Source organism: Lemur catta, chromosome 9 (assembly GCF_020740605.2).
Source record: "Lemur catta isolate mLemCat1 chromosome 9, mLemCat1.pri, whole genome shotgun sequence".
NCBI lineage: Eukaryota > Metazoa > Chordata > Mammalia > Primates > Lemuridae > Lemur > Lemur catta.
The window spans coordinates 35840375-35868266 of record NC_059136.1 but is presented as its reverse complement, the minus strand read 5'-3'; the positions used below and the strand labels follow the sequence as shown (position 1 = coordinate 35868266).

The 27892-nt window shown below is 44.4% G+C and overlaps 1 long non-coding RNA gene and 1 other non-coding gene across 4 annotated transcripts; one reads left to right on the top strand and one right to left on the bottom strand.

The window, feature by feature from the left end:
- Positions 1 to 1651: 1651 nt before the first annotated feature.
- Positions 1652 to 27892, bottom strand: LOC123644514. Of its 3 annotated transcripts, XR_006737161.1 has the most exons (7): positions 27692 to 27892; positions 26506 to 26561; positions 24074 to 24164; positions 19396 to 19519; positions 18473 to 18519; positions 3073 to 3155; positions 1652 to 2959 (listed from the first exon to the last, which is right to left on the bottom strand). It is a non-coding gene; the product is annotated as an uncharacterized LOC123644514 (long non-coding RNA). The 3 variants fall into 3 exon arrangements; XR_006737160.1 differs by lacking the exon at positions 26506 to 26561; XR_006737162.1 differs by lacking the exons at positions 26506 to 26561; positions 27692 to 27892 and adding an exon at positions 26922 to 27017.
- LOC123645493 lies at positions 6570 to 6673 on the top strand. Its single transcript, XR_006737606.1, has one exon. It is a non-coding gene; the product is annotated as a small nucleolar RNA U13 (small nucleolar RNA).

Sequence of the window (27892 nt, the reverse complement as noted above, 5' to 3'; positions counted from 1 at the left end):
TCTGCCCAACACCAGATTAATGTTATTTCAGGTGGTTCTTAATCCAAACAGTTAGATACCAGGCTGGTCTGAGTGAAGCTCAGAGCCATCCTGCCAGGTTGCAGCTCAGCTTAAGGACAAACTTTCAGACAGCAATGGCATCCCACAGGGCAGTGAACTGGAGCCAGGCTACAGAAGGTTCAACCAAAGCTCAGTTTCTCCTATGCCAGGTCTAGGGAATTTAAACACATTTGTGAAATGCAAACACACTCTCATGGTCTAAGGGCCACCATCAAGGCAGGCAGCTGGGCTCAGTTAGTGACCGTCCAAGGACATGGGTGTGCTGAATCTCCTAAACCAGGAGTGCACAGGGGATTAAGCCAAAGGCCAGAAAGATTTGTAGCAGATGAGCAGGGCACCTTTCATTACAATCTATAAAGAGACGGTGGATTAGGAGGCTTGGGGGTGCGTAGTGAGAAGGATGGGAGGTGGGGTCTCATGGTCAGAGGAAGCTGTGGGCAACTGTTGAATGAGAGGCAGAATGAAGGAACCACATATTGGCCAGTCTTTGCCCTGTGCTCTGTGCTAGGTGCTTTCCAAAGGTTATCTTGGTTAAAGCAAAAACATTCTTCTCCCTCCTTTACGGAGACATGGAGATTGAGTTCCAGGGAGGCTCACCAATTTGTGGCTAATGAGTAATGGATCCAGGATTCAAACCCAGGCCAACTGGACCCCAGAAGTCACTTACATCGCTTGTCATTTCATTGCCTTTACTTAAGGTGACTTCTTTTGCAAGCAATCTATTCATGTACACTTTAGTTGGTGATAATTTGGAACATGAACCCAGATTCAGGGCTGGTGGGGAGGACACACTCACGGAGTTTGGAAGTGCTAACTAGCAGAGTGGTTAAAGTATGGTCTTTGGAGACAGAAGGATTGAATTATTTTTGGAAAGGCCTTTAAACTGTCTGAACCTCAGTTTCTACGCTGTGAACTGGGCATAAAAGCAACAGTACTCACCTCCTGGGAGCAAGGGCTAATATATACACTGAGCTCAGCCTGGTTCTGGCACAAGGCAAAAGCTTGGAAAGAACTAAATATAATAAGTATTAATACTCTGTGTACTCATCTTCTTTCCCCAACTAGATTATAAGCTCCTGTTGGTAGATAAGCTAACTTCTATTTATCTTGTGCACCCACAATTCCTGGAACAATACTTTCTATTTGGTAGAGGTTAGTTCACAGTGCACTGCACAAAAACAGTCTACTGGACTGCAAAATCTGGAAGCGCCTATTGTATATCCTGTGGTTTTACATTCAAGAGCTGATATTATTTGAAAACTTCCAGTCTCAGAACAAATATTAGGGCAGGCCAAGCTGGATAAGGTTGTCACAAAAGCTGGAAATTGTGTAAGTGTCAAAATTAGAAGGCGTATCTCTTAGGTTTGGTTTAAGGTGGTTGATACACTTCACATTTATCTAGAAAAGACTCCTCCTTCCTTCTGTTACTAAATTTTGGAATCCTAGTAACTTGTTCTATTACAACTAGAAAAATGTTCCTTTAAACATACCTTAAAATGTAGGAAGTAAAGTCTTTCAAGAAACAAGCTGCAAAGGTGACCAGTCTTTAGAATACCATGTCACAGTCAATTAATATAGGAATTTCAGACAGAAGATTGCCAGGGGCCAGAGTATCTCTTCTTTGTCTGGCTCTAGTACTTGCAATGTTTCATTTGGCCCTAACCATTACACCAGTGAAGGTCATTGTTAGTCCCATTGTACAGAACAGGAAACTAAGGTATCCAGAGGAATAGTCACTTGACAGGTACAAAACCATGAAGGGGAAGAGAGAAAGTAAGCCCAAGACTACCAGGGATAAACCAGAGTTCATTCTTCAAGCCTTATTACAACAACCCCAGTTCAGGAAGCACCTTTCCCATCTGACCAATGATTGATCTCTTTCACTTTTTTCGGTTTAAACGGCTAATTTATTGATGAGTTTCACCTTCTGCTTGAACCCCAACAATGGCTTTTTCACTTCATGTCGGCAGTGTTCAGCCCTGCCTAATTAGCAAACACAATGCTTTTTTCTAGTGCAATAGAACAAACACGCCAGGTGAGCAGTAGGCACTCTGGATTCTAGTGTGAGCTCTCTTATTATTCTGCTGTATGGCTCACCTCTCTCTGCCTTTATCATCTCCAAATGGGAACTCCAGCCCTCAACTACCTCATCAGGTTGTTGTGAAGACAAACTGAGATAACAGATGTGAAGGCATTTTGAAAACGTTACAAGCACCATACAAATTTAGACATCATTATTACAAAGGCAATAAAAGGATTTATCACACTGATAAATGGTGAGTATGTTTTTGTGCCTGTGTAGTTTCCAAGAACAGGAATAATTGCAGTTGGCAGATAAATCCACGGCAGTTAACCAAACCCACGAGTATTTGGGAAAAGACACAAATTGGCCAAATACAAATGATTTTAAAAGACTGTATAAAAATAAACAAGTAGCCTAATATAATTAATTCCAGTTTCGTCAATCCTTCCTGCTACTTGGAGCAACGTAGCTTGTTATAAAGCAATTACCCTTTGAATCCTTTTAATCCCAGCTGATCATTTTCAGCTTTAATTATCTTGTTGGGTTTGAATGTTGTTGTAGTTCAAATGCAGCCAATTAGCACGGCCCCAGCAACCTCGTGATGTTTTGCATGCAAAGAACACTCCTTGAAATCCCTGGTGGACTTTGTCCCAGATTGTACCAGTTGCCACAGTTCACACCCTCAGGTGCTATTCGGTGGAGGAAGGGCCAGGAGAGGCTCAGAAAAGCACCAGAAGCAGTGGGCCAAGAGTTCAACAAAAAGGATAAAACTCTCATATTGCCAGCATCAGAACATGGCCCAGGGTGCCTGGGCAGGGAGAGAGGCCTTTGTCGCTGGAGATGGTTAAGTACCTGGCACAGGAGGGGTTTGAGTATCTGGATGGGGGTGAGGTGGGGAGAGAGGTGACCTTTATGATCACAAAGATTTCTCCCTCCCCTCCCTAGAGGTCTATGACCCAATGTGATTTGGGAAGTGACATAACAAATACCTGTGATGGAGAGGTTGGAAGTGTCAGCGTTGAATCTAGGATATGGAGGCTCAATCCCGGTTCTGCCATTGCCTGGTGGAAAACTGTAAGAGAATTTTACAGATGTGAACGAGAGGGCACATCTTTTTATGACTTCTTCTATTATAATTGTGATGCTCAGTACTTAACTTTTCTGTGCCTTAATTTCCTCATCTGGAAAATAGTGTTAGTATTGACTTCACAAAGTTGCTCTGAATACCAAAGGAGTGCGCATGCAGAATGCATTTAGCACAGTCTCTGCCAAATAAGTGCTCAGTTCCTCCAGCCATCTCATCACCATTGTCTTTGTTCTCTCTCTCGGTGGTGTTATAACTACTATTCCTGACGCCCTCCTTGCCCTCTGCCCTCCACACTGCTGCTGGATGCTCTCTCAAAATATGAGTTCAATCCTGTTCTTTATTTGAATGAAAACCCTTCTGCTATTCCCCAACACCTACAGGCTAAAACCCATGTTCCTTAGCCTGGTGGATAACACCCTTCAGAGCCAGTTCCAGCCTCATCACCATCATTATCAATGTCCCCCCCACCCCCCACCCCCATGTTCCTTGCAGCCTTTACCCCAAACCACTCATCATTCACTAAGCCCTTGTGCCTGCAGCACAGTAAATGCTTCATGCATTTTAGCCATGTGTTTTCTAAGTAAATGACCTTGGTATATCTTTGACACTTATGGAGAGAGTTTAAAGTATTGAGAAAAGTATGAGTCCAAATCTCAACTCTGCTATGTGACATTGGGCAAGTTTCATAACCACTCTGAGCCTCCATGTCCTCATTAGTAACAGAAGGGAATAATAATTCCTTGGTTGTAGAATAATGATAAAGAGTATATGAGATAACCTATGTGTTGATTCCTACTGCAGTACTTGGCACATGGTAGGAGCTCCAGAACCACCGCTTCCCTCCTTTCACCTTAATCTTCCCTGGAACTGGTAAGCAGAGCATTACTAGGGAAGACTTGCATGCCTGGAGCAGGCTTCGCTTGGCAACAGACTAGGATATACAAATCTTCGTTGGGCAATTACTGAGCACCGGGCACTGTGCTTGTAACTGGGGTTACAAATGAGGAATACAGGCAGAGTTCTCACTCTCAGGGAGTTTAGTCTCCCTTGGAAGATCTACTGCACCTCCAGCCAGACTTGAGGGCAGTCCCTTAGGGAGGCAGGTTATAGGGTGAAGAGGAAATGCTACTGGCCAGGAAGCTCTGAGTTTGGGAATTTAGCTCTTCCCCAAATTTGAGGAAATTAGTCAAGCTTGTCATTTCCCTCCTTAAAGGCAGTAAAGTATAAATGAATGATGTTAAGTGACCCCATCAGGGACTTTTTGATGAGTGGAAAAAAGGAAGCCACATTGACAGTGACCATATTTCAGAGCTTCACTCTACATACCACCCTCCCAGCTATATTATTCAAATATGGACCACAGAAAAATTACAAAAATACTACCTGGCTCAGACTTTTGGAATCACTTCAAGTTGGTGGAATCCAAGAGTGATATGTCTTCTGGGTCCATCATTAGCCACAAACCCACTGCTCCTCCATCTTTTACATTCTCCTCTCCCACTGGCTACATTTTGGGTGGATTTCTTTTTCCTTCAAGGTCGATTTTTACATACATTTAAATTTATTTCACCTAGCTATAAATGTTATAGGAGAGAACATGAAGCATGACATTTATCCATGTCATTATACCCCTGAGGGATTGTCTGGAACTTGAACTCCCATATTCTTCTCTGACAAGAGCCTCGCATTTGAGAAAATGGGAAGAAGGGAGGAAGAGAGAGTTGGGAGAAGGAAGAAGAAAGGAAGAGAAAGAAAAAAAATGAAGGGGGAGGGAAGAAGAAAGGAAGAAATGAGAGAAAAAAGAAGGGAGAGAGGGAAAGAAGGAAGGGAATAAAAAAGTAGATGAAAAAACAGTTTTCAAGACACTGGACATCAGGCAATAAAGGACAGTGATCCATGAGAGGTGAGAAACAGACAAGGTGAGACCTATGATTGCTCCAGCTTGGTGCCCTGAGAGGGTTTCCAGGTTGGAACACAGAGAGAGGAAAGCCACGTGAAGCCAGGGTGACTTCCAGAGAAGAGGCAAAAGACTGAGTGAACAAGGAGAAGGGATAGCCATACTCTTCAGAACAAAGTCCCAGGGAGGAGAGAACCGCACACAGAAAGAAGTCCCAAGATCTGCACAGGGTTCCCTTTGAGTATTCAGCAAAGAATGATTCAGCTCATGTGTAAGGAAGCTATCCAAATCCAGGGAAAGAACCACCTGCAAAGATTAGAGGGAATACTGGCCAGCCAGAAAAAGTACGTGTTCACACTAGCCAGGCTTGAAAATTCCATAATGCATGGGAGGTTGCACAGAACACTCAGAAGGGTATTGCCTCATCAGGGGGGAAAACAAACCCTACACTAAACACAGGTCTAGTCCCACCTAACAAATCTGAAAAGCAAGATGTGGAAGAATCAAATTGTTTCCAAGTAACTTAATTGCATCATATAACCAAGCTCAAGAACGTTTGTAATAATACAAAAATATCCAGCATCCAACAAGGTGAGAGTCATAATATAAGACATACAATTAAATATGAATGAAAAATTACCAGTCATGCAAATAAGCAGGAAAATATGCCCCCCACTGTGGATGAAAAATAATCTATCAAAGCAGATTCAGAACTTGTACAGGTATTAGAATGAGCAGACGAGAACATTAAAATAACTGTATCCCATAGGTTTCAAAAAAGTAAGTACAGACATGGAAGATGAAAATGACCCAATCATTCTCCACTCCCACTGCTCCACTTGACCAGCCTTTAAAAATAAATAAATAAATAAATAAAAAGGAAAAAAAAAAGAAAATGATCCAATCAAACTTCTGGAGATAAAAATTATAATGTCTGAGATAAAAAATACAGTGGATAGGATTAACAGCAGATGAGCTATTAAAGAAAAGGTTAATAAACTTGAAGGCACAGCAATAGAAATGTTGCAAGAAAAAAAGATTAACACAACATCAAGGAGCTGTTGAATGACTTCGTCTAGTAAAATATACATATAATTGGAATCCCCAAAGAAAAGAGAAAGGAAGACAGAAAAATTGTTTGAAGGAATAATGAATGAAAGTGTACCAAAGTTGATAAAAACTACAAATCCACAGGTCCAAGAAGTTCAACAAAGCCCAAGCTCAAGAAACATGAAGAAAACTATATCCAGGTATATTTAATCAAATTGCTTAAAACTGGTATAAGGAGAAAATATTAAAATATTCAGAGAAATTGAAATTTTTTAAGAGTAATCCCATTTACAATAGCACCAAAAGTAGGAAATACACAGGGATAAATAAAACAACAAATGTGCAAAATCTGTACACTGAAAACTACAAAACACTGCTGAGATAAATTAAAGAAGATCTAAATAAATGGAAAGAGATACCATGTTCATGGGTCAGAAGACTCAATACTGTTGATCCTTTTATAGTTCATAAGCACGATGATTGGGTTCTCATGCTCATGTGTAAGATGTGCCTCCCTCACAACTTGTTACAACTCCAGCACATTACCTTTTTGACATTAAAAAAAGACTCAATATTGCTAAGACAATAATTTTCCCATGCAACCCCAATTAAAATCTCAGTAAGCATTTTTGTATAAATTGACAAACTGATACCAAAATTCATATGAAAATGCAAATGACCTAGGATAGCCAAAACAACTTTCTAAAAGCAGAACAAAGTTGGAGAGCTAATATTATCTGAGATAGAGAATTATTTTAATGCTACAGAATCAAAACAGTATGGAATTTATATAAAAATAGACAAATAGATCAATGGAATAGGATAGAGAGTTCACACATATATAGACAACTAATTTTGACAAAGGTGCAAAGGCGATGCAGTGAGAAAAAGAACAGCTTTTTCAACAAATGATGCTAGAACAACTGGATCTCAATATGTAAAAGAAAATAAGAACTTGGGTCCATACCTCACATCATACACAAAAAGTGACCTTAAAATAGATTATAAACCTAAAACTATAAACTTATAGAAGAAGACACAGGAGAAAGTCTTCATGACCTTGGGTTTGGCAAAGATTTCTTATATATGACACAAAAGTCTAATTTATTAAAAAAAAAAAAGAATGATAAATGGGACTGCATCAAAATGTACACTTCTGTTCTTCAAAAGACACAGATACAGACTGGAAGAACATCTGCAAATCTCATATCTGATAAAGGACTTATATCTAGAATAGATGAAGAACTCTCAAAACTCAATGATAAGAAAACCAAAATCTCAATTATAAAACTAAGTGAAAGATTTTAACAGATACTTCAACAAAGAAGACATATGGATGGCACCTAAACACATGAAAATATGCTCAATGTCATTAATCATTAGAAAATACAAATCAAAACCACAATGAGATACCACTACTTATGTATTAGGAAAGCTAAAATTAAAAAGTAGGACCATATCAAATGTTGGCAAAAATGTAAAACAACTAGACTTCTTATATACTGCTGGTGGGAATGTAAAATGGTACAATCCCTTTGGAAAACAATTTGGCAGTTTCTTTAAATTTTAATATATACCTACCCCATGATCCAGCCTTTCTTCTCCTAGATATTTACCAAAGAAAAATTAAAACATATGTGCATACAAAGACTTCTACATAAATGTTTATAGATACTTTATTTGTAACATCCAAAAACTAAAAGCAACCATGAGTCTACCCATAGGTAAATGGGTAAATGTTATTGTGATATATTCATACAATGAAATACTACTCAGAACTAAAAATTAATAAACAGGCAACAACATGAATGAATCTAAAAATAATTATGCTGAGTAAAAGGAGATAGGCAAAAAAGAGTTTCCACTAGAATAATGTTTGAGCAAACATCAGGGTATGATGGTCGAGTCAAGTTGACACATAAAATTAACCATCGTTGGAGTGTTACAAGAACAGCCTTCATCCCCTCCCTTCTCACCACTTCTTCCTGACAAACTCCACAACAGTTCTTATGCTTAGATTAGGCCTAGGTAAACCCGCTTCTCCATCTTCTCATTCTCCTTTCCTCCCATGTTTCCTCTTTTAAGAGACCCTGACACTTCACCTGCCTCCTCCCCTTTTCTGTCCCAGGTCCCATCAGTCCCCCACACAGATCTGTCCTCTCCAGTAGTACCCTGTGCTCCAAACCCGTGGCTTTTAACTTTGGCTATGCATGAGAATGATTTGGAGAGCTTTTAAATGTCCCCAAAACTAGGCCACACTATACTGAAATTAAATCAGAATTTCTGCAGGCAGATCCCAAACATCAGTATTCTTTTTTTTTTTAGAACTCCTCAGGTAATCCTAGTTTCCAATATGCAGCCACATTTTTTGTGTCCCCCATTCCTTCAAAGCCCAATTCTAAAACAAGTGGTCAGATATCTCATCTGCTTCTACCTAGTGTAGGAGTTAATGTTCGCTTTCATAAGTTTCCTATAGAAACAATGCCTTAATGGATATGCAACACACAAAATGAGAATCCCAGATAGCCCAGTGTATGGGCTGTGTAATTTGGGGTACTATCCCTTTACCATTACATCTCCTAGAAGGCTGCCTGCTTGGAGGATCAGCCTTGTTCATGCCCTATGTGTTCCTGGAAGAGCACATAGTCACAAGACATGGACGTCAATGGCAGCAGGAAAGAAGACAAAATAAACACACTCAGCTAGTCAGATCTTCAGAGCCAATGAGACATGAAGTCAAATGCCATCAGCCCAGAGCAGCAATGGTAAGAACCATCATTAATTGGGCATCTAGTAGACCTAATGCTGTAGTGCTCAGTGTTCATTACCTCTAGTCCTCACTACGCTAAGAAGCAGATCTCTCCATCTCCGTGGTAAAGATAAGGAGCCCGAGTTTGGACATGGTAAGCAACATGGCCAAGAATGCACAATTAAGAAGACCAGAGTATGATCTGCACAGCATTTTTACATCCATTATCTCATTTGATCCCAAAACATCCTGAATTGCCTCATTTTTATCGACAAGCTGTACTTCTTTTGTCTGCCGTTTACTAAGCATACATTTCACAGCTGAGAAAATCGAGGTGCTGACACATTTTGAAATGACTTACCCCAGATCACATATCTGGTTAGTCATAGAACCAGGACTCATGCCGCAACTTGCCCACGCCAGCTCTCCTGAGCTTCCATTTATATACAGAGCCATCTTTCCACTCACCACCTTCTCAAAAAGTTGAACTGCTATTATCTGGTACTTCATTACGTTATATGAATACCGCAGTAACTTAACCAACTCAAAAAACAACTCCCTTAACTTTTTCCACCATTTCCCCACAACCCCATCCAAAGGATGGTCTTGCTTCCAGCAACCATGTTTGCGCAACATGATACCCCATCCCTTACCCCATCCCTCCCCAGTTATTTGGACCAACAATGGGCCTCTGACTCAGCCTAGACCAATCAGATTCTCTTCTTCTCAAGTTTGGAATTATACTGAGAAAATGTTTCTCTCTCCACATGGCCAGAGCTGTAGCACATAGACCTGGAAGCTCAGTAGTAGGTAATAATAATGTGGAAACAATTGGTGATGTTTGTTAAACATTTCCAGCTCCCTGCCTTCTGAGAACCTAGTAGGATTGCACCTCCTGGGTCCCCTTTAATTGTTTCAGTCTATGTGCCTAGTGTTTGCCAATTAGTTGCTGCTGCAAGACCTTCTAAAGTTCTTTCTCCCTCTCCCTCAGAGACCAGAACCTTTCGGATAGCGGCTGCTTTGAGCCTGTACCTCAGAGTGAGCAGGTAAGAAACAGAGTCCCCCAGCCAACTCACAGTGGGCATGTAATGTGAGCAAGACCAGAATCCTTGATCAATAACAGACTGCCTCTACAACTGTGGTTCATAAGATTACAATGGAACTAAAAAATTCCTATTGTCTAGTGATTTGTGTTACAACTGCCTATAGTATTCAGTCCAGTAACACACCATACAGGTTTGCACTGTATAATTAACCTAGGTGTGTAATAGGCTCTACCGTCTAAGTTTGTGTAAGTACAATACACTCTGTGAGGTCCCCACAATGAGGAAATCCCCTAACAACATATTTCCCAGAACGTGTCCCCATCATTAAGGAACACACGACTGTACTAGCCTTACTAACAAAACCTACAACCCTAAAAGTAGATACAAGTGTCTTTACTTAACCGATGAGAGTATTCCCACTGCCATAGAATGCCAGTACATAGTAGGGGCTCAATAACTATTTACTGAATGAATGAATGCTTATTGACCTCATGCCTGATACTGAGTTCCAGGAACTTTGCTGGGGGACATCTCCTACCTCACCCCAAAATAAAGAACATTTGCATTTTCTTCCCCTGTCAGATAAATGCAGCTGAGGGATTCCTTCTGAAGCCATTTCCCAGGCTATGATGCCATGAGGAAGGCCATTTGGTCATTGCTGTGTCATTTTTCTCTTACCTTTCCAGAGAAAAAGGTGTTATGTAAAAAGCAACATTTTATCATGCATTTCCTTCAGAGTTATCTCATTTACTTTTTTTTTTTTTTAGCCAGTCAAATTTAGCAGTGGTGGTTGAATACCAACTTTTATCTCATTTACTTTTAAATTGGATATAGGTGTGTTTGAACTTGTCCCTGAACGCTTAATCACTCAAAACACAAGCATACACTTTGTAAAGAAAGTTTCCCTCCCTTAAGATCCACAAAGCAGAGGCATTTGATGATTTTTTTTTCTTTTTTTGAGACACACTTTCTCCTTCTGTCACTGCTTAGCTCAGCTTAGCTGTACCCGCACTCTCTTTTGAAATGCTATCTCTGTGAATCTCGTTTTGCTCGTTCTTCTAAGCTTCTGTCTTTCAAGAAACATTCCAAGGGAAATATACCCTGAGCAGCACCATCAAGCCTCAGTAATGTCTTTTGATTACACGGTTTTGATCGGTATGAACTCCATTTCTCTCTTCTGCCTTCTTCATCCTAGTAACTACAGTCTTTCCCTGATAACATCCACAGACCAGCCTGATAGGACCAGCGTGAGGCACACCTTTCCAGAGATCAGACTGAACATCTCTAATTGCTCTGAATTTCATTACAAGTAGCAGGGGAAAGGAGACAGGCAGGAAGGCTGGAAGCACCCTGATCCTCTTTGAACTCCAAGCCGGGGCCTCACTGGAAATAGAGAAAGCCTAGAGTTTCCAGAAAAACCTTCTTCATTTCCAGAAGAGCAATGACTATTATTGTCACTTCTAAACCTGCTTCCTTGTGTGTTAATTCCCAAAGATCAGCTGAGAAGTTAAGATTCTAAAATTTCCTATTCTTGATAATCTAGCACTCAACTCTGTACTACAACCAGAATGACTTATTTGCAAGGATTCTGTTATGAATTGAATTATGTCCCCAGAAAGATATGTTGAAGTTCTAATGCCCAGGAGCTGTGAATGTGACCTTATTTGGAAATAGGGTCTTCATGGATATAATCAAGTTAAGATGAGATCATACTAAGCTAGGATGGGCTTTAATACAACACAACTGGGGTCCTTATAAGAAGAGAAGGGACACAGAGACACACACATAAGGGAGAAGGCAACATGAAAACAGAGTCAGAGACCTAAGTGCTGCTACAAGCCAAGGAAGTCCAAGGGTTGCCAGTAACACCAGAAGCTAAGAAAAAAGACATTAAAGAGATTAACCCCTAGAGCCTTCAAAGGAAGCATGGCCCTGCCAACACCTTGATTTTGGACTTCTACCCTCTAGAACTGGAGAAAATAAATGTCTGATGTTTTAACCACTCAGTTTGTGGTACTTTGTTATGGCAGCCTTAGAAAAGTAATACAGCCTCCAAGCAGCTCTCTCCTGTCTCTTTTCCTTTGCATGGGAAATCCCTCTGCCTACATGAGTCACCATCCTCTCTCAAGCCTTATCCCAAGTCCTAGGATGGTGCCTTTGGCCTCCCATAACCTATACTTCTCCCAACCTAACACTCCCCAGGGTGCATTCTGTCTCTCTCCATTCACAAGACTAGTCATTTTTGAATGCTCTGCACAGAGCCCCTTGCTTAGTACCTATTCCATGAACATTGAAAGATAAGAAAAGTGAAGGAAGCAGTCAGATGAAGGAGGTAGGTCATGTCTGAAGCCAAATGTGGAAAGTCAAAAACCCACCCCACTATCATTTTTCATCCTGAACAACTTGCCTTCACCTGATCTTGTCGTTCTCCTCTCTTCACTGAATCTCACTTATGTCTTCATTCTTTCTCTTCTGAGTCTTCTGCTTTCATTCACTGTGTCTGGAGCACCCCTGCCCACCCCTCCCCAATGATGAATCACTCTGAGTCCTTTGGGACTCAGCTTAGAAGTCCCAGGACACACTATGACTCACACTTACGGTTTCACATCCCAACACTAGCATCTGCTGTATTTGTCTATTGACATATCTCTCTTCCACACTAGACTGTGAGACTCTGGAATCTAGGGTCACCCCCCCATGGATGTATCGCAGTGCCTAGCGCAGATCCCGGCATGTCAAGGTTGTTGTGTTGATCTATGCTGAATGTGTCATTATAGGTTGAACTCTGGTGGTCCAGCCGCTCTCTGATTTCTCTTCTCCCCTCTCATCTCCACAATTCCACACACAGATCTATGGATGGAGACCCCATCACTGGCAAGCTGTGGACCTCTCCTTGTCTACCACTCTTCTAGAAACTTCTACCCTCTACAAAGCCCAACTTACAGAATGGTAAAAAAGAGAAGAATCATGGCCAATTCCTGGAACATTGTGGGATCTGATGGAGACTGAGGTGGGTGGGGCCAGGTCCTCTTCCTTAAATAGAGTCGTTTCCACTGAGGCCAAGATCCTCAGAACAGCACTGATTTGGCCAGACATCTTCCAGCATCCATCTGATCCCAGGGTCCCTGTGGGACTTTTCTTCATGTACAGCCTTCCACCAAAAACAAGGAAAGTAAAACGAGTTGAAGAACCTTCCAAGAGATTTAGCCAAATAATTAGAAAGTTTGGTCTGGAAAGACTTTGAAAATTCCAACCTTTATGTTATTGTAACAGACAAAAAGGATCTGGACCAGAGGAAAACATGCCTAAAAGTCCACATCTGGAACACGAGCTGTGGGCTCAGGGTTCCACCAAGGAAAAACAGTCACAAGGACAACCATGAATTTATTCCACATTTGTGGAACAAGGTAATGGTCACTAGGCTGGCTTTTGAAGACAGAGAGATAAATAAGAAATAGTCCTTGCCCTGGAGAAATCAGTAATTTTAAAAGAAAAAAGTCAGAAGAATGACATAGCTCGACATCTTGATTCCTTCCCCAAAATACTGTTCCAATTCCTTTACTCAAGAGATATTCATTCATCAAGGCCTTTCCAATTTTTCACACTATGGGCCACTTCTTAAAGGGTAAAGACCACATATCCCATCAGCAAAGCATAAGAGGGGAAATTACTAAGAAATCTGGGATAAATTCACTTGCAATTCTCATGAATACATTCTTCTTTTTATTAAGTATTAAAAATGAATGAATCATTGAGACTCAACACCATGATGACAAGAGGCCAACCTTGAGATCACCAACCATATCATAGTTGGAGAATATTCATTCCTATTCATCTTTTCAGACCCAGCTAAGATTTTGCTTCCTCGGGAAAGCCTTCCTTGATTTCTCCACCTTCCCCAACAGAATGAATTCCTTCTCACCTGGGCCTTCAGCATACCACGCCACACCGTCACTTCTAGTTGTTTATTTATGTCTGAGTCCAGCGGTGCTCCATGAACTAACTCCCCGAGGGAAGAGACCAAGTGTTTCCCTTATCAAATCCCCAGGACTTACCACACTGACTGGCACATGGATTTCTCCTAAGGGTCTGTGAGTCACATTGACTTGGGGCTAGAATAGGAAGTCAGTTCACAGGTTATCAGAGCTCTGAGATGAGCCATTTGAAAGTGTTCACCTGAGCCTCAGCATAAGTAATTCTGCCTTGGAAAGCCCGGCCACACTGAAAATCGTGGGCCAACTAAAGGGACAAATTGCCTCACTGAGCCACCAGACAAAATGACAGCCAGCTTTCACCACTCTGAAGTCACCCACCTGTGTGAAATTAAATTCCTCAGTAAAAGCATGGAAAAATTAACTGAGTCATTCTTGACCAAAATGTGGTTTCCAGTTACCTTAACTTCTGCCACAAAGGGATGATCCATCATGTACAGGTTCCTAATTCTCTTGGGGGAGTTTAATAGATTGGCTATTGACCAGATAAGTCATCCAATAAACCCTCCTGCATGGCCTCAGCCAAGATCTCCCGCCTTCTCCTTGCAGGGCCTGATTCATGCCCTAAGACACCTGCCAGCAGGGCTCTTGACCTGGTTCCCAGGGAACAACAAGGCAGCCTAAGAGAGCAAGGCAGAGAGGCAGGGTGGAGGCACAGGCCTAAGGCCAGCGGGGAGGGAGGCTTCCCTGGAAGAGAGACGTAAGCACAGCTCTGGGCACACGCACTGGCTGTTTACCTGGGAGCCTCACACAACATGTTGCAAGAGTTCTTTCACGGACAGATCGCTGCCTGCAGATTACTCAGCAGCAGCAGGGTGAGACTGAGGGGAAGCAGCAGCCTTCACAAGGAAACCGGCCCACACCCAGGTGGCACCTTTTACCCCGGGAACTCGCCCAGGGCCAATTCCTATGGAAGCTGCCAAGAGAGCCCGACTTGGATCCTGCAGGGAGGCGGTGCTTGCCTGGGGCACCTGGGGCTGCTGCAGGTTCTGGGACTCGCTTCCCATCCTTTCTCCATTGTCTGCTTTCCTGAATTTTCCAGCATGTTCTGGGGTGTGTCCCAAAGAAGGGTTTGCCAAGGGAAGATCATAGTGGATGTTTGCAACAGCCTTGTAGCCATCCTCGCCCTCAGCTGTTGGCTGCTCCATGCCCCACCTCCATCTCCCTCAACACTCCACAGTGAACTCCTGATAGCTCATCTGAACCTCTCACTCACCTTCAGGAACCCAGCAAGAGCTCCCTGTTCCCCTCCACCACCTCATTAGCAGGGCAGACACTGCCCCACCCAACCTTAGTCTCTACAGACTTACCCCCAAACTCAGTGATGTGCCAAGGAGAAAATGGGGAGTGGTGACCCTATCACCTGCACTAGCAGCACCCCAACTCTTTGATGTGCACTCTCAACCCCTTCCAAATCTTAAGCAGAGGGCTGTGCAAAAACAGCTACAGTCCCCCTCAGTTACCCACCTAGAACCCGTCTAATGTAGAGAATTTAGAGGTACCATGCTACCCTCACCCCATTTTAGGCTCCCATTAGAGGCTGACTTACAGTTTCCCAAATATACTATTGCTTTTAATCCAACATATAACAATATTTCTGGAGCCAGGCACTGGCAATCCCATCGGGAACCACAGTCAGGCCCAGTCTGCTCAGATGTCCCAGAGGGGAAAGATCCTGCTGAACAACAGCTATGCCTTTGCGTAGGCTGTTCCCACTGCCAGGAATGCCCTTCCTCCTCTGTTTACTGCCCATTGAGCAAACCCTTACTCCCTCTTCAAGATTCAGCCCAATTGCCATTTGCTCTGTGAGGTCATTCCTGGCCTTCTCTCGGTGATATACCCTCTGTGCTCCAATCCTATCTCCATGGACTTAAAAAGGTCTCTTTTGCTGTGAATTCTCCCCATGAGCATGTAACCCTCTCAGGAGCAGGAATCACATTGTCTCATCCCTGTATCCTTATGGTATGAGCACAATAAATATTGGTGTGGGAAACAGCCTTTGATATCCCCTTCAAAATGTAGCCCCACTCTGACCTGACACCTGCCCACCCCTCCTGGCCGCATCCAAGCCCCAGACCTCTGCAGCAACCACCTCCAGGTCTCCCTGTTTCCTGTCTCGTCGCCTACTCTCCATTCCCCCCTCAATATAAATCCAATCACATCAGGCCAGTGCAAAACCTTCCACAGTTGGAGTAACGAATGTCTCCAGCCCTTTTCACAGCCCACAAAACCCTACACAAAGAGGCCACAGGTAACACAGTGGTTCCCCTCATCTTCCTCCATTCCCTGCACCTCACACCAGCCACGCTGGCCTTGTTGCTTCTGAAACCCACTCAATCGCATCCCCCCTCATGTGTTGCTCAGCTCTCCCCTCTGCCCAAACGCAGACCTTACGACATGCCCATACCTCACATTTCCCTCCTCCGTTCTCTGCAGGCCTCCCGGGCCCTCTGTCTGAAGCCGCATCCTCCAGCATTCTGCCTCCGACCCCCGCAGTGCTGCTATTTTCACAGCGTCTCTCAGTATTAGATGGCACTGGCATTGCTAGACACGCTCCTTGATCTGTGGTCGCCAGCTGCCCAGACTTTGTGCCCTCAGGGGCCTTAAACTTGTCCCAGGCCATACATGCAGCAAGAATCTCCCAAGGAAGATGCTCTGGAAGCCCCAGTTTTCTGCTCCTGGGGGCAGACCGAGTGGGATCCCAGGGTGGATGGATGAGGGTACCACCTTCCCTTTCTCTCCCAGTGCCTGGGTACAGAGATGTAGTCACAGAGCTGCCGGGATGACCACTGGGCTGGAGGAGCCCACACATGGCCTGGTGCCTGAGCAGCTCATTCCTGAGCCCTGTATCAGTGCCTAGGAGTACCCGTAAGGGAGGAACTGCAAGCAAGATGGCATCATGCTTCAGCCAAATCATGATCCTCAAACCATTTCCTGGCAGAATATGGGGCAACTTGAAAGGCAGCAACGATGCAGATTGACCCATGTCTACACTGCAGTCATGACCATAATCTGGTCCCAACCTTTCTGCTTGACATCACTCAAGAAACCCCATCGCCTCTTTCCTGTAGCCTCTGGGGCTACGAGTCCTTTCCAGACGTGGCTCCTAACTCCCTCTCCACCCTGTCTCTTGTTCCAGCCCTACTAACACTGGTTGTCGTCCCCCCAGTAAGCCGTGACCTCTCAAGCCTCCATACCTTTGCTTACGTAGGCCCTTCTGCCTGGACCGCCCTTTCCTCTGTCCCTTGGTAAATAGGGTCTGTTCATCTTTCAAGCCTCAGCTCAAAAGACACCACCTCTAGGAAATGCTTTCCAACACCTTCTCAGACTCAGCCCCAATCCAGGCACAAACACTGTCCTCTGTGCCCCCATGCCTGGGACAGTCTGTCACAGCACCAGTAGCATTTTATTTCACCTTCGTACATGTTTACAGAGCTCTCTCCCCCACTAGTCTGTGAGCTCCTGGAGAGCTGAACCCTTATTCACTAGGGCTCACGACAGCCACAGAATAGTTGGTAAACTGCAAACTAGCTGGTGTCATTCCCTTGCCCTACACATAAGGCCCTACACAATCTGTACCCCGAACCTCCCTGCCCACCCATTAGCTCTCAGACTCTACCTCCTGTGACATGTCTCCTCATTGGCTCTTCTTCAGACACACCAGCCTCCTTACTGTTACTTAAATATACAAGGCGCAGTCCTGCCTCAGGACCTTTGCACCAGCTACACTTGCTTTCTGGAACACCCTCCGCCCTCAGTTATTCACATGGCTCCCTCCTCACCCCCTCAGGTCTTCACGCGAATGCTACCAGTGAGAACTTCCCTGACCGGCCCACTTAAAATCAAAGCCCATTCCACACACACTGACATTTCCTATGCCCCCTCTCTACCTTACTTTTCTCCATAGACTTTATCATCATCTAACATGCTATGTGGTTTTGTTTTCTTTTTGTTTGGTTGTTCGGTTTGTTGGCTGTTGGTTTTTGTAAGACAGGCTCTCCCTCTATTGCCCACTCTTGGCCTCGAGCAATCCTCTCACCTCAGCCTCTGGAGTAGCTGGGATCACAAGCTCGAGCCACTGTGTCTGGCTCTGTGTTTTATCTTATCTATTTTGTTTGTTGTTTATTGTTCATCTCTCTTAACTGCCGCTTCAAAAAGGCAGGAATTTTTGTCTGTTTTGCGCATTACTATAGACTAAATGCCTAGAACAATGCCTGGTATATAACAGGGACTAAATATTTTCTTAAAGAATGAATGGTATGCCCAGCATCTAGCATATTTCCTGGCACGTGGTAGGCAGCCAGTGAATATTTGTTGAATAATGAATGCAGAGAAGACAAAGGGGAAAAGGCAGGTGCAGAAGGAGAGAATAAAGGGGGTGGGGAAGAAGGAAGAGAGAGAGAAACGAAGGGAGGAGAGGAGGGAGACAGGAAGGAAGGAAGGGAAGGAGGAGAGGAGAAAGGGAGACAGAGACACAGAGAAAAAGCAACACTCACTTGCCTAAAGTCCTCAGACAATTATGTGCTGTGAGCTTAGGTAGTAGAATTTTGCAACCTAGAACTACCTACCTTAGATTCCTGGGAAAGCTTCTCTGCTCTTTTTTGCCCACACAGACCTGACCAGAGAAGAAAACACAATTGTTTTACAAGGCACTTGGGCATTAGTTTGTAACTCATCCTGGCAAATTCTAAATTGCAGACTTCTTACCTGTGATATCTACACCCAGGTGCCTCATCCCAAGCTTTGGTCAGGAGCCTTTGCTCAATATTTTGCAGGGATTTTTGTTTTTCTTAAATGCATTTCTTTATAATTATAAAAATAATATAAAGAAGCAAATAACCAAGCATCAAGCCTTATTTTCTATCTTTTTACTGCACCTATATACATTTTTTCTTTATCAAATTGAGTTTACATTGTGCATATATATCATTTCTCATATATAGATTCCTACTACTCCTGAGTACATGCTTAGGAAGGAGCCAGGGAGGCGGCTTGAGACAATGGAAAGCAAAGACTTTGGAAACTAACACATCTCAGGTCAATCCTGGCTTTCACACTTGGTGGCTGGAGACCCCAGTTAAGTCACTTAAGTAAAGTGATGGTTCCTCCTGCCTTGCCAGAGACTCATGGTCTGTCCCAGTTTATACCTGCTGTTCCAGTGTCATGAATAAGAAGACCCCTTTCGTGTTCAAAGTGTCCCAGCGTAAACAATAAATCAGATGGTCCCTCTACACTTAACCCTGTGAGCTTTGGTTTCCTTAACTAAAAAATAAAGGAAAACAATATCCATTTCCAAAGAACTATTATGGGAATTATATTAGTTATCTTTGCCGTGTAACAAATTACTCCCAAACTTAGCAATTCAAAACTAGCATTTTTTATCTGACAAATGTTCCAAAGATCAGGGATCTGAGTATGGCTGGGCAGGGTGGTTCTGGCTCAGGGTCCCTCATGAGTTCTCAGGCAAGTTTTCATGTGGGGCCACAGTCACCTGAAGGCTGCAGCGCACTGGAGGGTCTGCTTCCAAGCTCATTCACCCGGCTGCTGGAAGGGGCCTCAGGTCCTCACCACGTGGGCTTCCCCCTGGGGCTGCTCATGGCGCAGCAGCTGGATTCCTGCGGAGTGAATGATCCCAGAGTGAAAAAGAGGAAGCAAGACGGAAGCAGCAGAGACTTTTAATCTCAAAAGTGACAAACTTCTGCCGCCAAGACCCACCCTGGTACAATGTAGAAGGGGACTGCACAAAGGTGTGAATACCGGGAGGCAGGGTCACCAGGGCCCATCCTGGAGACCAGCTACCATAGGACTCAATTTAAATACTGCTTGCAAAGTTCCTGGCTCACAAGAGGCATGAAGAAAATGTTAGCTACTCAGAGCAGGATCAGACAAGGAAATCTGCAAACAACAATAGGCATCATTGGTAACCTCTCCACAACTAAGGATTGAAATACTGTGGTCTTTTTTAATAAGCAGATTCAATTCAGTTCCACAAACGTTTATTATATGCCTACCAGTTGGTATTATGTCTTTGAAGCCAAGCACATTCACAAATAACTCCTGAATTGTCATAGATCCCTAAACTCATTATTCAGATAACCAAAAATTGACTATTTTTAGATTCAAGATGTTTCTTTATGTTCCTAATCTTCCAAAGATGCAATCTTAGCATGTTGTTTAAGTCTCACTGTTGGAAACATTTGATGTTTACCCCTAAAAAGTAAGACTAACAGAGTTTTCTGGAGTCAATGCACAAATAAGCTAATTTGCATGCTGTTTGAATTATATTTAGGTGCTGAATTCAAGTCTGCAACTCCAAGCATGTAAGAAGATGAAAAAAAATTAAGAATTCATCTAGCACTGTGGTGGACATAGTCATTTATGTTTAAAAACTATACGTTTTGATTGAGCTTACAGAATCTGTTCAAATATAAGCTAAACATACCACCTCCACCACCACCCACCCAATCCATTATATGAATTATTGTAATCCAACTGTTCCCCCTGCTTCTTCCTTTGCCCGCCAATCTACACCATCCAGAGCATCCCATTTAAATATACTAATCTGAATCCATCATTTCTTTGCACAGAACCCCCCAACGGAGTCACAGAGATATTGGCTCCCGACCATATTCATTCTGCATTCACCTGTGCAAGCCAAAAAGGCTCTGGAACTCTCTGCCTCGGAGCCCTTTCTCTGTCTGGGGAAGCACACATGGCCAAGACCAGGATAAGCAGAACATGACAGATGGTAAATGCCCGTGGACACAGCCCTCAGCCATCCATTGTTGGGGAGCTGGTGGATCAATTCCCCAGGTTCCTTAGCCCTCGGTGGTGATAACTTGAAAGCATTGTTTACACTGCATCCTGGAGGTCCCCAGCAGGACAGACCTCCGGTTGCCCACAGTGGTAACCAGCTTGATAATACCCCTCTATTGCTTTCTTTTTCCTTCTCGTCCCACTTCTCCACCCCTCTTCTGGGGTTTCCTGAAATCACTTTGCACTCCAATCCTTGTCTCAGGATATGCTTCTGGGTGAACCTCCACCAGGACAAGTGACTTCCCCTTTGAGAGTAAAGGCCAAAGTCTGAGCCATGATCCACAAGGCCCTACCCATCCTGCCTCCCCACCACCTTCCCTCTTATTCACTCCACTCCAGCCATGTGGGCTACCTGGCTGTTCCCAGAACATTCTAAGGATGCCTGCAACCCAGCAGCTTTGCACCTGAGATCTCCTCCTCCTGGAAGACTTGCTTATTTTATGTTACATGTTTAAATGTTTATAGTCAACACCTCTACCACCAACCCCTCCAAGTAGAATGTAAACTGAGAGAGGAAAGTGACTTTGCTGTTTTATTCACTGCACCATCTTCAGTAATCAAAATAGTGCTGGATACAGAGGATCTCAATAGATACTTGTTAAATCATTGAATTAATGATGACTTGAGTGAAACCTGATTAGGTCCAGTAACAATATTTGCAAACTACCTGCCAGGCCCCTAGCTGTTATTATTGGAGACCCTGCAAGGAACATTCTACTTCACCATGAGTAATCCAATCCTTTTGCTTCATATGTGATGAGGACCAGAGAGGGTAAGCACGTTACCTAACATCACACAGCTCCCAGTGGCAGAGCCAGGAGCAAATGCGAGCTCCATCTGGGTTGTGGAGGGAAGACAACCAGTCAGACTAGGTTTAATCTCAGTTGTACCACTTGTAAGCTTTGTGACTTCTAAATGATTCAGGCAAATTTCTTACCATTGCTGAGGAGCACTTTTCTCATAAGTGGAATAGGATGGTGCACTTATTTCAGTGAATTCTCATGATTATGTAGGATAATGAGTATAAAAGAGCTTGGTAGATAGTAAGTATCCAATAGATACTCTTCGACTCTAAGGAAGCACTAACTTAAAGATGTTCAGAAGGGAAGTCCACATGCTTACACTAATAACAGTAATATTTTGTTAGGCTAACAATGTCCCAAGTGCTCTGCTAAGACATTTTACATTCCTTCCTCCATTTAATCCTTATGATACCCTCTTAGGTTGGTTCTAATTTTATTCCATTCTACAGCCAAAGAAACTGAGGCTCAGAGAAGTTTTCTAGCTTGCCCAAGAGAGCACTAAGATGAACTGCCATTGCTCTGACCCCACACTCTGTGCCCATAATCACTACGCTATGCTGCTTAAAGGGAAGTGGCTGCTGTGTCCTTGGAGATCTTTTTAATTTCAAAGACTTGTGAAATATAAAGGACATAGTCTGCTTCCCAGCAGGACCAAGCTAAATGCATTTCCAAAGTCTGATGTTAGCCCTTTGAAATCTCTGTACAAGGAAACTGAACCACATTCACCATACGTTGTGGGGTCTCCCAGTGCTAAAATCTAGAATCCAATTTGCTATAATTGAAGCACCTCTTCACCCTGGGTAGAAAAGTTTCCTTTGGAAGGTAAAGTCATTACTCATGTGAGTGTGTGGATGTGTGGATACCTCTCTCTCTCTCTCTCTCTCTCTCTCTCTCTCTCTCTCTCTCTCACACACACACACACACACACACACACACACACACACGCACACAAGCTCACCTTAATTCACTGATTCCTCTAGCCCAGTGCTTCTCAGTGTAGTCCCTGGACCAGAGCCTCAGCATCCGCTGGGAATTCCTTAGAAATGCAAAATCTCTGGTTCTACCCCAGACCTACAGAAGCAGAACCTTTGTGGGTGGAGCCCAGCACTGTGTTTCAGGAGCCCTCCAGGGGATTGTCACACACACACACACACACACACACACACACACACACACACACACACACACTCACACACAGGTACTGAAGTCTGAGAACCACTGCTTCAGCCTGCAAAGAGCAATCTCTCCGTGCTCCCACCCCTTTCTCCAAATTGGGTCTAAGAATAAATCACGGCTCCTCTTGGCCTTTAAATGTCAAGGATCCCGAGCTCAGAGAACAAGGACCTCTGCTGGAAAGGCCTGCCCGAAACTCTGGCCCCGGGAGTGTCGGAGCCCCGGCCTCCGCCAGGCACAGCTTCTCGGAAAGGCACCTCCCTTTCACTTAGAAATACAATAAAACTCACGTTTGGAAGGAAAAAAAAAAAATAGAAAAACAGACCTAGTCGGGAAGCAGCAGCCTCCAAATGGAACAGGCAGGCTTTGGGGAGGGGAGGAGGGCCGCGACGGCACCCCGGGGGCCTGGCTGCCGGGCCAAAGTTGGGCCATAAACACTCCCTCCGCTCGGCGACCGAGATGGCCTCATTTGGGGCTGCTCACCCACTTCAGTCATATAAAGAGCGATAAAGGAAGACAAGGGCGGAATAACCTCTAAATAAAAGATGAGGTAATTTTGAAGGCACATTAGGATTTTATGTGTATTATGGCTTGTGGCTTTTTATTCAAACCAGGGGAGGGCCGTCGCTCGCCTGCGCAGGGCTGTCACCCTCATAAAGTGCCGAGGCTAGTGGTCCGGGGCTGGGCTCTGCCCTGGGGGTGATTTAGGGAAGGCAGGAGCAAGAGAGGGAGAAGGCATTTTTTGTCCCCTTGGCCTGGGTTTTCTTGCACCAGGCATTGCCACCACAGGAATAAAAGCAAAGCATCCTGGGTCTACCTTTCCTCCTGGGCTTCTGTTTTCCAGAAGGGGAGGGTGGGATAGAAACCTCAAAAGGACAATGGAGACCAGTCCTGAAATGAAAGGCTAATGACTGGTGGCTCAGTGCAGCCTAGGATCTTCACTGGAGAATGGAGAAGGGTGATGCTTTGCAATTCAGACAGGGTGGGCTTTGTAGCACCCAAACGTCTACAAGCCACAGCAGCCTGGAAGAGGACAGAAGTCCCCTTTCCTGGGAGCCAAGAGGATCCAGGATGGGACAGGGTGAAAGGACAAGGGTGACCCACTGCAGATGCCTTTTACAATTTATTTTTAGGCAGTTCAAGACACTAAGGAAGCCTTGCTTTCTCAGAGAGTGAAACCCTGAAACTAAACACCACGTATCTTTGTGGTCTCTGTGTCTCATGTACAAAATTGGGATTGTGTTGTGACGTCGTTAAGGCCCCCACGTTCCCTGAGCACTTACTCCGTGTCTGCCCTGAACTAAGGCTTTACTTGCACACCTCCAGCACCCACTTTACAGGTGTGGAATCAAGGCATACAGAGTTGTAGTAACTCACCCAAGACACGGTAAAGGAGTCAGGATTCAAATCCAGGTCTCTTTGCCTCCAGAACTTCCACTATATGCAGCAAACGTTTTGAAGATATTCACTGTTAACAATGTTAGGATTAGTTAATATTCACAAAATACTTTCCATGTGCCAAGCACTGTTCTAAATGAAATATTGTCTCATTTAATCTTCACAGTAGTACGTGATGTTATTAATCCCCTTCATTGATAAGGAAATTGAGGTCCAGAGAGGAAAGTAAATAGCCAAGGTCACATAACTAGGGAGTAGAGCATCCAGACCACAAACCACAAGAGGATGTACACAGAAGCCACATTGTGTTCTGAAGGTTCTACATTTTTAATTTTATTGATGTGTTTGCAACATCTACTATGTGCAGAGCACCATGCCATGAGCTTGGAGGGCTCAGCAGCGTGCAAAGGTGAATACAATCTGGCCCTGGCCCTCAGAGCAGCCTACAGCCTAGTGAGGGAGACAGGTGTATGCAGAGAGGGGATGAAGGGCAAGGGGGAGTTTACACAGGGGTCTTCTGTAAACCTGGGGTCTCTGGTCTATACCTAGAGCGTCTCTGTAAGCCCGACCCCTGTAGGTATATGCAGACACAAGCGAGCTTCGGGAGTGCTCAGTGTCAGCAGCCTGATCCCCTGAGTCAGCAGCAGCAAAATGTAGACACTTTCTAAATCCTTTCAAGGACCAGGTAGCCCAGTGTTTTTTGAATCCATGAAAGGGCATCCCAGGTCTCCACCCCAACCCCTGAAATGCAGCAACTGAGTTGCTTCAAGATTGCTTGGCCATCTGGGGGTACCCCCACCCCAGCCTGCATCACCTCACCCTAGCAGAAAGGGCCAAACCTACGGGACTACAGGATTGGGAAGACTTGGGATTCCTCCTCTCCGGGACTTCCGCTCCCGAGCTATATGGTCTCGGGCAAATACTTTAACCTCTCTGGGCCCCTGTTTCCTCCTCTGTGAAATAGGGACAATGTGTCCTCCCTATGATCTGGTTGTGAGGGATAAACAGATGAACACACATAAAGCTGTTAGCATCATGTTTAGCATCTGGTAAGTATTTCCTAAATGTTGCCCATTGCCATTTATTTATTTCAGAATGTTAAGAGGGTACAAACGTTTACGTTACATATATTGCCTTTGCACTGCCCAAGTCAAAGCTGCAAGCATGCCCATCCCCCAAACAGTACACACCACACCCATTAGGTGTGAATGTACCCATCCCCCCTCCCCCTCCCACCTGCCCAATATCCTATGAATGTTACTTCCATATATGTACATAAGTGTTGATCAATTAGTACCAATTTGATGGTGAGTACATGTGGTGCTTGTTTTTCCATTCTTGTGATACTTTACTTAGTAGAATGGGCTCCAGCTCCATCAAGGATAATTAATACAAGAGGTGCTATATCACCATTGTTTTTTGTGGCTGAGTAGAACTCCATGGTATATATATACCACATTTTATTAGTCCACTCATGTATTGATGAACATTGCCCGTTGCTATTTAATTAACAAGTATTTGCTGAGGACCAGCTAGGATTAGGATGATTGCTATAGACGGGGTCCATACAGACCACCATACCAGACACATTCCAGGGACTCAGCAGCTTTGGGATGAGGAGTCCCAGTGTCTCAGCAGGGGAGGCTTCCAGCATGAGGAGCTCAGTGACTTCTCAGGGGGGCTTGGTGGCACAAGGCCCCAGATCCAGGCAGCCTGGGATCACATCCTGATTCTTCACTTACTAGCTGTAAGCCTTAGATGAGCAAGGTGTCTGGTTTAAAGCCTCAGTTTCCCATCTGTAAAGTAGGGGGTCGAGGAAAATGACAGCACCTACTTCCTAGGACTTGTTGCAAAGAGATAATCTATGAAGGGCACGTAGTACAGGCCACATAGCAAATGCTCAAAAAATGGGAACTATTATTATTGTTATATAGTAATAACTATTATTATATCGTTACATTACCCATCTTTTCTGATCCAGTTTGAATGCCATCTCTTGTAGAGAGCCTTCGAAGCTCTCTCTCCACCTCTGTCGGGGAATTTATTATTTTCTATTTCATTTAACTTATTTATCTTCCTAATTTTATCCACCCTATTAGGTTGTAGGCTTTTTGAATGCAGAGACTTTGTCTGTTTGTTATAGTGTGCTCTGACCAGCTTCTGGCAAGTTGTAGGTACCCAAAAAGGTTTGTTGAATGAATGAATGAGGCAATTAAGCTATGCCTAGGAGAGGTGGGGTTAAGGTGGGTGAGAACCAGAGAAAGACAAGAGTAAAAGTATACAAGAGCACAGAACATGTGTGAACATAGAATGGTGTGAGGGCAGCTTTTGTTTGTTTGTTTTGCTTTTAGGTAACACTTTATGCCAGGAACTGCTCTGAGGGCTTTACATATATTAAACCATTTACTTACCATAAGAACCCTGTGAGGTGGTTACTATTATCTGCTTCATTTTGCAGAAGAGGAGACTGAAAAATGAAGGTTAAATAATTTACCATGGGCCACCTGGCCAGCAGGAGGTGGAGATGGGATTGGAACATGGGCAATTGGGCTGCATGAGAACTTCAGGTTGAGTGTATAGGAGGTGCAGCCCCTGAAACAGGCTGCTGGACACCCACCAGCTGCCGGACCATCACTGCAGCCCTGGCCCCTCTCCTTCTCTGTCCCCAGGGTCCCTGCCCTTCCCTATCTCTCCACCACGGCCAGAGTCAAGAATCCTCTTCCAAGGCCACCCCCACATAAGCCCCATGCAGGCTGCGAGCAGGTGCGATCCTGCAGCACATTTAGCAGCCAACATCTACCCCAGAGTGGAAAAGGTAGGGAAATACCATGGTTGGAATTGCCAGATGAGTGTGACGGCAATGCTACCTCATGCCAGCTGGGCTGAGCTCTGCACCCCTGGCATTTGCACAGGGACATCTGGAATCCTGGAAATGAGGCCGCATTTCAGTCCAGGCTGGAAATTCTACTCCTTGTTCCATCTCTCTGCTCAGCTGGGTGTCAGGCCAAGACCCGCTGCTGGATAGGACAGACAGCAGAAAGGCTGGGCAGGCAGAGCCACCACCCCCTCCCGAAGGACACAAGAAAGGTGTCAAAGCACAAAAGTGGTATTTCTTCTCCTTAGCCGGGCTGGCCTTTTGCAAATCCCGCTCCAGTAAGCACCTTCTGTCCATCCCCCCCAGACCTGTAAGCCGCTCTCTACCCCCACCTGCACTCCATCATTCTCCCGGGAAGTTCATTTCTCTAGGGTTCTCATCAGAGGCCTCCGTTGCCTTGGGCCTTAGGTCTATTAGTCAGCAAGCAAATATTTATTGGAGGCTTCCACAAGCCAGAGCCCCTACTAGGCACCAGGGACAACCCACCTCCTTGTCTGACAAGCATTAAACCAATGTTCACAAATAATTAATTACTAATGTGATGAGTGTTACAAGGCCCGAGAAACAAAGAGAGAGGGAAGAGGAAAATGCATCTGAAGTGGGGGCCCACAGGGAATCCTTAGCTGAGCGCTGCTATGTTTGGGGAGGGATGGGTTTGCCTCACACTTGGAAGGCCCCGCCTGGTGGTGTTTGCGGACAGTTTCCTGAGTACCCCCACGTACCTGCATGTGCTGTGGAAGACAGAGGAGACATGCTCTCCGGCCTCCGGGAACATTGCCTCCGATTACTCGTTAACAAATGAGAAGATGGCAAACGAAAGCTTCTAGAGGCTTTCTGCCCACTTGTACAGGAGAGTTAGTCAGTGTTCGCCGCGCGCTTCTCAGGTCAGGAGTCCTGGATTGCGCATTGCTGGCAGCTGACAC